At 42.3% G+C, this 11,534-nt stretch overlaps 1 long non-coding RNA gene across 1 annotated transcript; it reads right to left on the bottom strand.

Annotated features, from left to right (window-relative positions):
* Positions 1-2,559: 2,559 nt before the first annotated feature.
* On the bottom strand, positions 2,560-6,259 carry LOC104952488 (uncharacterized). The gene is made up of 3 exons (XR_799116.1): positions 6,071-6,259; positions 5,710-5,793; positions 2,560-5,212 (listed from the first exon to the last, which is right to left on the bottom strand). It is a non-coding gene; the product is annotated as an uncharacterized lncRNA (long non-coding RNA).
* Between the last annotated feature and the right edge of the window lie 5,275 nt (positions 6,260-11,534).

Raw genomic sequence — 11,534 nt, 5'->3', positions numbered from 1 at the left:
CTGCTGTGATTCTCGGTTAACCTCCTAAAACTTTTGAAAAACTTTTACTTTAGGATCGGTCCCAGCGTCTGGTATTACTCCGCCCTCTCTCTCTCCCTCTCTCTCTCTCTCTTTCTCTCTCTCTCTCTCTCTCTCTCTCTCTCTCTCTCTCTCTCTCTCTCTCTCTGTCTCTCTGTGTGTGTGTCTCTCTCTCTCTGTCTTTCTGTGTGTCTCTCTCTCTCCCCCCCCTCTCTCTCTCTCTCTCTCTCTCTCTCTGTGTCTCTCTCTCTCTGTGTCTCTCTCTCTATAGAGAGGGGGCCCTTCAGACACACGACCACCACCACCCTCCCCCCACTTATTGTAAAAGTGTGGGTTAAAAAGGAAATAGAGCAATAATTAATAAATTAGCAGATTTTAAAGTGAAAGCATAGGCCATGTTTCTTTTTCCACCACACGCACTAAATACATGTGGGGTTTTGTGGAGCCATGGAGCTACAAGTTACACACTTGTGAACTTAAAGAATATTTTTTAAACTGTAGAGAAAAAAATGTCAAGAATTGAACCAAAAGCTAAATACAAACCTGGAAAACACTCATATAGCTCATAATATTTTATCAATATTGCATGCTAGTCCTGAACCACAGAAAACTATTTTGATATTAACCCTTTCCTAAATTAACACTTTTTCTTTTATGTATGACTCACTTTTTGATGTTAAACATGGTGGTTGTTTTGTACGCTGGCAATTTACCTATTATTATTACTACTATTATTATTTAAATATCCTGATGTAGTAAAAAAACAAAAACAGTCAGGACTCCTAGGTTATAGTAGCTTCTGTATTGCAGTCGATTAGCATTTGAAACAATCTTGTGCAGGCTTACTTGTGTGTTTACAGTCGGTGAATTGCAGATAAGAGAGTGAATTGTGTTGACATGATTGTAGAGAGTGCAGACATTCCTGTTATCCCCACGGCCCATGGACTGCATTTCAGCCCTGCTGTCTCAGCCTGCACCTCCTCAGCCCATGGCAATGGACTCATTTTCTGCAGCCGGCGTATAGTGCCTTGGTTGTTCTGCAGCACAGAGCGGAGCCGGTCGCTTACAGAGACAATAGCCTTGATTTGAATCATAAAAGGAGTCCGGCATTATGACACAGTTTCTCTCTGCAGGGGAGGGCAGCACACTAATATTCAAGAACACTGCCCAAACACCACCGTCTCCCCCTTTCCATCACACTGTTTTTGGTCCTTGCCTTGAATAAATTACAGGCATGGGTAGGGCCATGAATGTAGCTGGCTGGTTTGGAGTGAAGTTCGTTAGTGCATGTGACGTCATCTATAGGGGTCAGTGAAAAGAGCTTGTTAGGCCTCGCAGACACCTGCTTCATTTGGCACCCACCATGTGATGAAGGTTTGAGTGCAAAGTTTTCAATAGCTGGATTCAGCTTTTTGTGCACAATGACATGATTACTTAATTTTGTATTCTTCGTTAGCACTTGGATACTAGTGCAAATCCTGTTTCAAATCTGCCCCAATCATGCCATCTCCACACAGGCTTGTATCTAACCTGATATGTGGTGGCGAGATTCTGACTGACTGTCACCAGCAGCAAGTGAAAAAAACACAAAACAAGGAGAAGGCTGTGATAGTGTTTATGTACCTTACAAGTATAATTAGAGGTTTACTTCAGTTTTTATGTGGTTGTGAAACTTCTCTTTCACCCTCTGGGGATGTGGTAGCTCACGTTGGCAGGTGTTGAGAGTTGTTTTATTTGCTTCCAGTTGGAGATGGTCCCAAGGAGAGATTTTTCAGTGTGCTCAGGGTCAGACAGTTGTTTTACAGTATGTTGCTATTTAGGGACGTTTTTCATGTGCAGTGAAAAACTGAAGGCCTTGATAACTTCATTCCTAGCAATGTTTTCTCCACAACTATGTCACAAGTGGAGGCAGTTATCGGTCAACAAATACCAGAACAAAACTGATCAGAGAATAATTTATTGAATATCTGATTGTAGTTATTTGTGTATAAAAATAACAAAACAATAGTAACAACTAAAAGCAGTTAGAATACAAAGCATCGGGCATCCAATTAAATAGAAGAATACAAACAAATGACTTGAATCAGGACTTCCAATACTCTTCACTCAACAGCTAAAATGCTTTATTTTAAAGGATTACAATCTGTTCTCGTTAGTTTAAGTGGCTGCTCCAGCCTTTCCCGGTGGAAATATGACCTTTACTTGATTGTTTCGGAAAAGAAAGAGAACAGTTAAGTAAGTCTTGTGTGAAAAACAGCAGTAGGACAGACTCTGGTTTCTTTGCGGGATACTTTCCATACGATAGTCTGTAAATATAATTAATTTCATTGAATTCATTCTTAATCATGTGAAATCTTTCTTTCCTTATACCTCTTCTATCCCTCGACATCTCTCTCACACACACTCTCTCTCTCTCACACACACACCTACACTCTCTCTCTCTCTCTCTCTCTCTCTCTCTCTCTCTCTCACACACACACACACACACACACACACACACACACACACACACACACACACACACAGATGAAATAAGTCAGTGTTTTGTTTGTTTTAGAGAGAGAGTGTGAGAGTGGAAGCCCTAGCGACAAAGTTCTCGCGCTGGGCTCAGGGGGATTCTCTAATCACACAAACATGGAGGAGACAGGTCAGGATTTATAACTCTGTTCTCTGTTGGAGAGAGAGCAACACTCCTCTTTGAACAGTTGTTAGAATTGCTCGTTGTTAGTAGGTGTACATCTGAAGAAATAGCATGACTACTTTTAATCAGGACATCTTAGTTTACACATTTAATGTAGAACCTGTCCTTTTGTAAACCCAGCTGTACAAAGCACTCTGTAATTCTTCCCTTTGAGCATTCGATACCTTGGGATAACAAGCACTATTGTGACGCACTTTGGTAACAGAAAGGCTTTTATACAGAACTGCATGTGAATGATACTGTACCAAAGCCTGTTAAGTGAAGGCCAAACATTGGTAAGAGGACAAATTGTGTACTGATAACAATTTCCTTTTTAACACTTCCTTGCACTCACCTAGCAGTGAAGTGCTGTATAACAGGGGTAAGTGAGACAAACACAATGTAATATTTTTCTTAAAAGGATTTGAGTTTGCCTAATCAAGAAAGATAAAGCTCATGGTAGCTGTGGAGGTGGACATTTTGTTTAATTTCTTGACACATTTTTTATATAAAACATCTCTAACATTACAACAGTACAGTTAGTAAGAGCCTAAATGTATAGTGTGGTCAGCCAGCACCCTCTTTTTTTTTTATCCTCAGTGGCTTTTCAGGGCTAGCACGCTCCATGTGATGGGGTGCTAACAGGCAGTGTTTGTGGACACAGTAGACGTGATGACTTTACCACCCAGGCCAGACTGATTTATGTGGGAAAAGCGCTAAGAGCACCCACAGAGAGTGTCGAGAGGATTAGAAGACCCTCTACAAGACTGGTCATGGCCAATCAGCAGCTGAGACCCCCTACAGACAGACATTGGAGCCAATTGCGGCACAGCGTTTAGGTTGATGATCTGGATTGTCTCCTTTATTGCTTTTTCATAATTGTATGATCTCTTTATCATTCATGGTTTCTGGGTTAGTGATTTAGCTTCAACTGAAGTGGGCTTCCGAGGTTTTAATAGATGTAGACATTTCCGATGTTGTCTCTTTTTGTGACAAAGGCACATGCAGCCCCCGTCAACAAATGCGCACGCACACACACACACACACACACACACACACACACACACACACACAGTGACTTCGAGACTGGGGCTTTTTGCCTAAAGTAAACACATGTGAATGATGGATCTTTCTTTGGATTGTGGGAAAAAGTGTTTGACTTGCACACAAGCTCTCTAAACGGCCATTAAATCCTGAATGTGTACACTGTCTCTGCAGGGAAAGGGACAGGGAGAAGGATATAAATCGAATTTTTACCTATGGGATTCTTTTGTTATCTGAACTTCTTCTCACTTCATCATGATTTTTCAAATGTTTTGTCCCGGAAGATAGTGGGACAAAACACAGAGAAATGATGGAATTGAATATACCTTCCTCCAGAATCAGGATCCTCTGTTACCAACCAAATGGAGAACATTTGACTCTTCCATTTCAGACAGAAGTTAACAGTGGACATAGACTCAGTGGAAGGTTTCGAGGCATACATCCACAAAGCAGTAAGAGTGGAAGCAAAAAGTGCAAAATACATCTCCGTTCGGGAATGTATTTCAGACTAAGCTGGAGACTGGCCAGCTGGAGGAATTCAGAAAGATATGACTCTGTTTCCGTGTGAAATAGCTACTTAAGACCTGTGAACAGCTGCCGGACAGTGACCCCCCCCCCTCTTCCACCTCCTCTCTCCCTCTGCAGGGCTGTAAATCTCAAAGGAGAACGGAGGTGCTGGCAACTTGCTGAAAGGGAGCCAGAGAGGATCCTGGGGTTTAGTACGAAAGGTCAGGTCTATGCTAGCAGGCCCCAGTCCTGAGACTTTGGGCTGATACCCAATGTTGACCTGACACACACGCTTGAGGCCAAGGCGCCGTCCACCCTGGAAGCACCGTGGATCTTCACACTGTTGTTAATTGAACCAGTGTTTGAAAGAGGGCACAGAGGGCCTCATGCTAGAGGGGGGCTTATCTTAACGTAAGGCAGAGGGTCATTTAAGCCATTCGACAAAACCGTGTTAAAGCACGTGTAGTCTGACAAATACAAATCAAATAACTTGAGTTTGTGTACAAAATTATTGCAATGACAGCATTGAAATTGTTTCGAGTGGCATTTGCTTCACAAAAAATGTCAAATAAAAGACATATTGAGAAAAAAGACTGAATTATAACTGCGACTGATCCCACATTTGCCTCTGAAAACCAGAGGAGAAATACTTGGAGGGGTCCCGAGCTCTCTGTTCATCCTCTGTCCCTCCTGAGTCAATTGTTGGGGAAGCATGGTGTCAACCCTGCGCCATCAATCAACCCCTTTCAGAGGAGGGCAGACAAGGCGGGGACCCGCCCCCCAGGACAGGGGGGTGGAAGTTCTCATGCCCTCCCCGCCTCCTGAAGCCCCGCGCCCCTACAGACAGAACTCCGACAGCTGGTCCGGCCATTAGGGGTAGGCCGAGACCTGAGGGCCCCCGCACACCAGCAACAGCTGCCAGCCCACTGCCCCCAACCGCCCGCCAGCACAGCTCGATAAAATCTGTATTAGAAGAGCAATTTATTGTCATTCCTTCACATTCCTTTACATTCCTTCACAGAGATAGCCACATTACACATCATAATCAATTATTTCCCCTTGAGCAAAGTATACTGTGGCGATTGTGTGGTAAAATATTTGTGAATATCTTTTTGCCGCACATGGTTTTGCAAATTGTATTCATTATGGGAAACATCATCCATTTTCTCCTGGGCACTTCTCTAGCAATTATGCAATTTTGCTCTCAATTGGTGACTGAGTTTTAGTTGATCTGATGCCAGTATTTCACTCGGTTTTAAAGATGATAGTGAAATCTGATAGGTTGAGAACAAGGCCTAATGAAGTGCTGATTTATCTAAATCACAATATTCTTTAATAGCACACTTTCTCGTATCAGGAAATATAAAAATAATTGCTATATCTGAAAGGGCAGATTAAAGGAATTATGACATGGATAACTATTACGCTTTGTATCTAATTGACTACTTGTTTTTATTTACCTTTATCCAGTTGATCCTTTGTAGGATTTTGTTTGGCTTGATCCTATCCTGATGTTGGTTGAGAAGAGATGATGGTACCGAAACCTTTGGTGTTCAAAATGTGAATTGCTTTTAAAAAAAAGTTAAACTTGGTAAATATGGATTTTAACTCTGCATGGTATTACTGTAACAGGTTGAATCTCAATTCCATTAATCTCTAAAGACGTTTATGACGTCTGCACTCAAACCTCACCAAGCTCCAAATCTGTGTAACATACTTGTCTAAATGGTACGTTTTTATGAGGTGATTTGTCATGCAAGCTCTTTCAGAAAAGTTCAGTAGCTTTGTTCCAACAATGCAACAATGAAAGGTATTATTTACCTGGCTGTAGCTGTATTTACAATACAAATATGTCTTCGTCTATGCACCTCAGAATGAGCTTTCATTTGAAGATTGCTGTTTACAAACGCATGCTGGTTGAGATAAATGAATGAGTATACTCTGTCTTCTGACTGAATGTGTGTGTTCCGCTGAGCGAGAGAAAGAGAAGAGACTAGAGCATTAGGAGGAGATTACGCCACACTCCCTCAGGGTCCTTGTTACTCATGCACTACTGGCGGCTGAGTGGTTCCCACACTTACACACTGAGGTGAGAGAGGCTGCACCCACAGCCTCACCTGTGCCTCTACTTGTCCCAGCAGAGCTCTAATGAGCCAGGATCTTCCTTAAGAAAAGAACAGGGAGAAAACACTAAACCTGACTGGTGCGCAATCAAAACAACAGCCAGCGTATAGCGATAGTGCACTAAGGTATAATTACTGCTGAAGAAATCAATAATGGGATGATAAGCCTGTACCTGCCTACCCCCCAAACTGAGCCCCGGTTCCCTCTATACATACAGATGCAAAATATGCTGCTTTTTTTTTTTTTACCACAATCACATAAATCTCAATATATTATAGAGATATCATAGGCAGCAGTTTAATTCTTCCAAAGTCTTATTGTGAGATACTAATCAATGGATATATTTATTAATGGAGTGATTGTGCCAGATTGATGTACACTTCTATGAAGTTATGCCATTAAAGATAGAGAGTGGATATAGGCACATTTCTGGCATGAAACTTGCTAACACTAATGTGAGACTAACCAATGCCAAAATCAAGAGGCCTGCTTGCTTTGTCGGCCAAATAGTCTCTGATCGCAAAATCCGTCATGGAAGCCCCAGCCCTTTTGTCCCAGCCCACTGAAGCGGTGGAAGATTACATGTGTGGTTATTTCCCCCACCATCCTCCTCTTCATCACACTGGATGGGCTTTGGAAGGCAGCAGCAGAGCTAGATCCAGTTAAAGCTGTTATCATACACAGACACGCCACAGCAGCTGTTGCGTTTCATTAAAACATGATGCTCATGATGCTGAGTGGTCAGTTTAGGATGAATTTAAGAGAAAGGGGTGAATTTGGGAAATGGTGGGTTTACTAGACACATCCCACATTCCTTCCGCAGGCTATGGCTAGCCTGAAGGTCCACTTGAGTGATAAGGAAGGCAGTAATGGAATAAGACAGGGTGGGACCATGGTGAAGTGTTCAAGGTCGGTGTGGCCTAAGTGCTCTATGCTCCAGGGCTGACTACCAAGCTTTAAAAAGGAAACTCTTAAAGTACTGTTGACCATTCTGATATTAGTTTATTCAAAACGTATAATGTGTGTACACTAATGCAGAAACTACCCCGATTGCTTGTGAAAGGGCCTTCTAAGCCTCTCCCATTGCGAAAGACCACTGAATGAATGTTTATATTCAGAATGTTCTTGTTTTATTGTTTTATTCTCATGTACTAAGATTTAACATGGGCCATTGAACATGAAGTCCTTCTTACTGTTATTATTTAGATCTTTAGATATATGTCACATGGGTGCACTGTTTGTTTGAAGCAAGCAGTAGCCCTTTTCAAAAAGGCTTGGTTGAGTTGCAGAGTGGGTGAAGGGGTGGCTGACAGCAGCAGACATTCCACATCACACCACCCAGGGTCAGAGAAGAGAGGAGGGCTTGCAGTAATTCCACTTTTATTAAAAGACATTGAAGAAAAACAACATGCTGGTCTATTGCAGGAGGAGAAAATCCGCATGACGGCTGGATCCAACCTCCTTTTACTATCTGGCAGCTTGTGCTTCTCAGCTTTACTTCATCATGACTCAGCCCTCCTTTAATCTCTCTTCCTTCAAATCTTCTATCCTCCCCATCCTCTCACCCCCACTCTATCAATCTCTCGTGCTTCCATCTCCTCTCTCATGGCCTTACTATGCATGTCCATCCACCTCATGTCAGCCCCTCACAACCCTAGATTTATGTTGTTTCGGAACTTTGCTGTGCTCCTCCCTCACTGCCTGTCTTTCCTTTGTTTTGCCTAGTTTCCTGCAGCTTTAGGTGAAGCTTGTGTTCCTGGGTGTATCCCAGGCTGCGTAGTGCTAATCTCTCTTGAATGGCCACTACACCATTATTGGGGCGCACTTTATCCTCCGGGTAATTTTAAAGCCATGCCTCTGGCCACACTGACCCCAATGACCTAGTCACTGTCTCCACAGCAACTAATGAAGGAGGTGTGATAATGCACGAGAGAGAAGGCTTCACCTCAGGATGGCCTGACCACTGGGGCTAGAGCAGACATCATCAACCTGTCAGAAATAACTGACATCTTATACCTCTGCTACTCAGTTATATTATTTTCCAATACCGCTGCCTGCAATATCCCTCGTATAAGTCACCCGGCATAACCAAAGGCATTTTTAAAATATAAGGTAAGGAATGCTTTATACATAAATATGGTGTACAGGATTATCCAGCATCCTGACACAATTTGGAATAAGTTGTGGCCAACTTCCCAGGACTCTACGGAAGAGAAAGGCAATCCAGACAATCCAAACATTCCTGGGTCCTGTGTTCTCTCCTACTCTCTAATTTAAGAGCAGCTGTCAGGCTCTGCAAGCCCTCAACCATCAAAGCTGGTTAAGGAGGTGGGGGCAGGGCATTTGAGGAGCACTGATGCCCCCTATCACACTTTCCAAGGTTGTGACACTGACTCTCAACAGAACACCTGTGACAGGTAGGATAGATGAAGGCTAGATTATAGGATAGGGGATAGTCATTGCAGGACCCAGCAGTTAAAACAGAAGTCAGTTAAGTGATGGTCCGTTGAAGAGAAATGCTCTTATGCCCATTGGGCACCATCAACTACCAATTACTAGTCCACACTAACAAATACTTTGAATATACATCTTTACATCATGTATAGATGTATATTCAAAGTATTTGAAAAAGAACACATTTAATGTTTCCTTTTTAAAAATCTGTCCACAGACAACGCGCTTGTCACAGTACTCAGTAGGTGTCTCCAGGAGAGCATTTTGCCATGGTGGCACACACATCCAACGATTTACAAGACGAAACCAAAACAAATATTGTTGGGGCTGTCAATAACAGTTTCTTATGGAAATGATTGTAAGATAATTATTAAGGAGATCAGAATATAAAGACAAAAACTGTTTATTTTGGAATTCGTTTGTTGAAAGTTTGATTTTCAACATTGAAATCTACATTGTTACTGTGGGCATTGCCAAACTGTATCCAAATAGGTTCAGAGTGTTGGAAATGTCAGAGGGTGGTGCAGTTTTCATGTATACTTGGACCTTCTTTGTGGTTCTCACACTGGAACGTAAAGGCTCCTGCTGTGTTGTTTGGACTGAGGCAGGCACCTGCTGCTTTGAGGAGAAAAACAGTCTTGAAATCACCTGTTGCTTGATTCATTCATACTTAGTCAAAGGAAAGAGTGATGATCACACTGTTTGTCCTGAGATCCCATGTCTCAGAGGTTTCTCACACTGCCATGGCCTCTTCCCGATGTAGCCACTGATTTGAAAAAAAAAAGAAGGTTTTATGGAGTGTAAGAAATGTTACAACCACGTGAGACATTTGGATTCAGGATTTAAGCATTTTTCATATATTTAAATGTGTCTTTAAATACATTTGTAACTTTATATCATTTGAGACAAAACTTGTTGTGTAAGATCATGCTGTGGTGCTGTATTTGTAGCAGCTCTATGTGTTTAGGTGTTCTTATGGGTTGAGGTTCTCACACTCTGGCAACCATGTTGAGACACGAAGTCCCCGGGGGATCATAGATGTGGTCCACACTCTGCTCTGTAGTAACCTCTAATTACTCTATTGGCTCCCTTATGGGACATAATTACTGAGAAAGGTTATGTGATTGATACTAGTGGGATGCCAATTTATTTATTTCCCTTCTCCTGTCTCCAATGCACATGCATGCCCTCAGACATGTAACTACAATACCATGATGAGTAAACAGTATAAACAAAACAGAGTCTGTCATTCACTCAGACGTGACTTGTAATATTATTTTTCTCTCTTTGTAAAATCATTTTTCATGTTTAGTGTTGGGCTTTGGAGGTGGATTTCCCGCATATGAGAAAGGACATCTTGGGGGTCTCCTTGACCTGCGCTCCCATGGAAATGCTGTTTCGACAGCTTGTTCCAATTCCCTTGTCTCTCCAAGCTCCTGTAGGACAAACAGAGAGGAGGAAGTGCACTGAAGTCCCACATTGCTACAATAAGAGCAGCCTTAGGGGCACATGGAGGAAGAGGGTCAATGCAATCACAGTGGGGCACAGGAGTGAGGGGGTCGCAAATAAGGGAAGTGGCTTGTCCACGCCCTCATATACTAGGGAATTTTTCTACTTCACATGGGGCCAGCTCATTTAGTGGTTTTACGCAAACTAGCCTCCAGTCCCAGACTGTTTGAAGTTCTTCTGAAACCCGAGTCCTCAGCCTTACCCTTAACTTTAATGTTTCTATGCGTAGTTTTAATTCCAGTGACATTGTGTTGGAGTCATCTGGAATAAGCTGTGATTTTTAAACACAGCAGACAATAAAGAAGATAAAAATACTATGTTCCCTTACATAACCAAAATTAGGCTCCAGCACAGGGTTGCTGAAATCAAGGCAAATGAATGAATGCAGGGCACTGTTTGAATAGCAATCAGATGTGACACTAAAGGAGACTTCAAAGAAAATCAAAATACGGCAAGTCCTGAGGAATCTTTCGTTTACTTGAAGTGAGAAAGCCCCTCCCCTGACAGAACTGAAGGGGCCCGAGTGACTAATGCCTGGATTTCCTTTTCCAAGCAACCCTCACAAAATTCATTTTCCATCGTGTCATGTCTTGGACAAAGGAGAGTTGAGTGGGAAGTTGAATTGAGTGAATGATAGGGAATTAAACATATCAGGCCTGGTGTTTACACTTCTACAAACATAGCTTATTACAAATAATGTTTCCCATTTTGCACATGGTTCTGAAATGAATACGTTGAATTTAAACTTCTGTAGCCGCTCAGATTTTCATTGAAATGTAAGTGATATTCAGAAAGGGTTTTACCTTGATTCACTTGAGTGAAACTTCGAACAGGTGGGGTTTCATTAGTACATAGCTACTATGGATTTTGAAGTATTTGGATGTTTGGTCTTCTCTGCACACATGTGTGGGCCACAAAAGATAAATACCGCCACTTTAACAGGGCTGAAACCTCTTTCATCTGTTCGTCTTGATGGAAGTTGTAGCCTGGACATTGGCATGTTCAAAGCAACAAAAACTCCAAAACTAACAGGCACTCAGGGCATACAATCCTCATGATGACAGAAACATGTGCGCTGTATGGGCCAATGAACCTAAATGACTCCGCCTGGCACCCAGCACATTCAAATGTTTTCATCATTCGGTCACGTACAACTTTCTACATCCTCCATGGACTAATCCTCTCATACCCTGCTGAG

This window comes from Notothenia coriiceps, unplaced genomic scaffold, assembly GCF_000735185.1.
Source record: "Notothenia coriiceps isolate Sejong01 unplaced genomic scaffold, NC01 NC01_scaffold00020081, whole genome shotgun sequence".
NCBI lineage: Eukaryota > Metazoa > Chordata > Actinopteri > Perciformes > Nototheniidae > Notothenia > Notothenia coriiceps.
The sequence above is the reverse complement of the archived record's forward strand: the minus strand, read 5'-3'. Positions and strand labels throughout refer to the sequence as shown.